Source organism: Lissotriton vulgaris, chromosome 2_1, assembly GCF_964263255.1.
Source record: "Lissotriton vulgaris chromosome 2_1, aLisVul1.2, whole genome shotgun sequence".
In the NCBI taxonomy this organism is placed as follows: Eukaryota; Metazoa; Chordata; class Amphibia; order Caudata; family Salamandridae; genus Lissotriton; species Lissotriton vulgaris.
In genome coordinates this window covers 2,129,378,354-2,129,381,110 of record NC_141687.1, presented here as the reverse complement: position 1 = coordinate 2,129,381,110, position 2,757 = coordinate 2,129,378,354, and the positions used below count along the sequence as shown (strand labels likewise).

At 58.6% G+C, this 2,757-nt stretch overlaps 1 non-coding gene across 1 annotated transcript; it reads left to right on the top strand.

Moving 5' to 3' along the window:
- The first annotated feature begins 803 nt into the window (after positions 1-803).
- Positions 804-910, top strand: LOC147733813 (U6 spliceosomal RNA). The gene has a single exon (XR_015308876.1). It is a non-coding gene; the product is annotated as a U6 spliceosomal RNA (small nuclear RNA).
- Positions 911-2,757: the final 1,847 nt, after the last annotated feature.

Genomic DNA, 2,757 nt, shown 5'->3' with positions numbered 1-2,757 from the left:
GGTGTCGGATCTATTCCTTCACTGCCTAGGTGCCTCTGTTCACGGAAGGGGACTCGGCCCTCCTGCCCGGGTTCTACTCCTCCTTCCGGGTCCTGGGGGTTGCCCGGCCGGTTGCATGGCCTTTTCGGTCTGTGGTACGCGTTCCCCCGTGCCCTCTAATATCGCGGCTGGTCCCGCTTGGGCAGGGCCAGGGTACTCCTGGGTGCTCGCCTCGGCAGCGCATGGTCTTAGTTTGGGACGTGGCAGTGTAGAGGTGCCTGGCACCCGCGCGTGGTTGACACGCAAGTCGTGGTGTGTTCCTGTTTTTTGGTTCCCGGCGGGGTCCGCCACCCCGGGTACCCTCTCCTATGGCGAGCTGACGGTTCGAGCCTCCTGGCCGTTCCCGGATCTTCCCATACAGTGGTTGGGTCCCCCGCTCTCGGCATCGGTGTTGGGCCGGCTCTTGTCGGCTGGCCTGCCTCCTTCGGCAGGCCCGGGTCTGGTGCGGGTGCTCGGGGTTGTGGCTTGCTACGGGGTTCCCGCAGGTCTTCCACGTGCTCTGCCTGTGCCCGGCGCTGGGCGCCCTTCTCGCATTGGCGCGGTCGGCTTGGTGCTCTCCCCGCCTCCGTGGTCCCCTTGCGGGTCTTGGTTTCCGGGCTGAGGGGTGTTCCTGGAACGTGGCCCCTTCTTTCCTGTGGGCCCGGTGGGCGGCCGTGCGGGACTTCCACAGTCCGGTGTTCGACGGCCTGGTTTCCTTGGTGGCTCGCTTGGCTCCGATGATATTTATCCTTCGCCCACGGGGGCTCTGCCGGTCTCCCCCTTGGGTGCTCGCTTCGGCTGCACAGTTACTAATAGTGGAACGTTACTGTGGAGATTTGCAGGGCCCCTGCGCGAGGGTGACTCGCAAATTCGTGAGGCGTTCCACAGGAGTTTTCTCTCTCGTTCTACGAGCTCTTCGGGGTCCGCCCTTTTGGGCCCCGGCCCTCGGTGGCTTTGCGGTTCCTCGCCTTTCAGGTGGTTTTCCCTGGTGGCGATGGTGTCTGCTGGGCGGATGGGCGTGCGGTGGTCGTTCCTCCGCTCCCCGCCCGTCTTGCGGGTTTTGCCGGACGGGGTTGTTCCTCCGGCATGTCCCCCGTGTCCTTCCCGGGGTTCCTTCCCTGGGGCCTCGGCCTCAGGTGGTATCTTACCGCTTTTCCCGGGCAACGCGGTTCCACCCTTGTCCGGGCTGGTTGTTCGGCGTGCTGTTTTGGCTTCTCTTGGCCGCACGTCTTTCCTTCCCCGATGGGATGACCTGTGTTGTGTCTTTTGGCCCGGTTCATTCGGGCCGCTAGCCCTCGTTCCACCTTGGTTCGCGGGCTTACTCAGGATGGCATCCTTCCCTACGCTTCGCTGGGTTCGGTGGATCCGGCGGGGGTCCCGGGGTCGGTCCGCGAGGTGTGGCTCTGTTCCCTGGGCCCCCTTAGTGGGTGTCTCCTCTGTGGAGTTTTATCGGGCTTCGGCGTGGTCGTCCCCCGCCTAGTACGTGGGTCTCTAGCAGTCCCGGGGGGACTTCGCTGGGGCCGTTCTGAGTGCTGGAGCTGCGACTCCTGGTTGGCCTCCTTTTCCTGGAGGTCTTGATTTCAGGTTTCCTGGGATCCCTGTTTTCTTTCCAGTTGCTATACTTCAACCTTGGGTTGGTATCTCTGCATCACCGTGTGGTGTTGTTGTTATGGTGGTCAATGAAGCCTTGTTGGCTTGGGTGTTTGCTCACTTTGTAACTCAGGGGGCGAGGAAGACTTACGAGGAGGTAATGCCCCGGTTACTTACCGGTAATCTTCATTACTCTGAGTATAGTCTTCCTCGCCACATGAGTTCCCTCCCACCCTCCCTGTCTGGCTATCGGCTTCATTGTTTGCTTGGTAGATCAGGCTGATTGGTTGGGCCGGCCCGCCTCTTTTAGAGGTCAGGTGGGACTGGTCGGCCATGTTGGGAGGGGGTGGGAGGTGGTTTCTTTTTGCTTTGGAGGGTTCTGTTGTGGAGCTAAAGCTCACTTTGTAACTCATGTGGCGAGGAAGACTATACTCGGAGTAATGAAGATTACCGGTAAGTAACCGGGGCATTATGAGTATTAGACCAGCAGAACAGAAGGGACTGTCCAGGCTGAAGTCGTATATGGTGCTACAGGATCTGGAGGCTGCAAAGTCGCCCACTGTGTTCAAGATAGAAGCATTCAAATTAAATGTATCCTGGTTTAAGAAAATCTGCAAAGTAATGTGAATAGCAGCGGGTGGACCCTACATGCTCGTCTGCTAGGACACCGACCCCTCCACTCACGTCACATCGTTTCTGCTTCTAGATCGCTGAGATGGGAGACATGAAAAGAGCATAGGGTGCTGGCCTGAGGGATGCGGTTCCCTGCGAGTAAACTAGAACCACGGCTGCTGTTTGGTACTCTGGCGGCCTGAAATGGCAGCGGCTGCAGCGAGAAGGCTCTCAGGCTTGCTCGGAGCCAAAATAAAAGTTGTGTCCTAACCAGTCACATTCAGCTGTTAGTAAGGGGGTTTAAACAGCAACGAAGAAGGCTCCTATATGGTAATTCATGCAGCAATACATGGGGGAGCCACAAGGGTCACAACAGGGGTAAGTGCTTTGCTTTTCTCCTGGTAGGGGGTAGCTGGGTAAGGGTCTCCCCCAACTTGGCATAGTGGCGCCATGCTTTTGGGGCTTGACGTGGTGGTGAACACTTTTTGAACCAGTAAATTAAGGGAAAGTAAGGAAAGGCAAGGGATGGCATCTGGG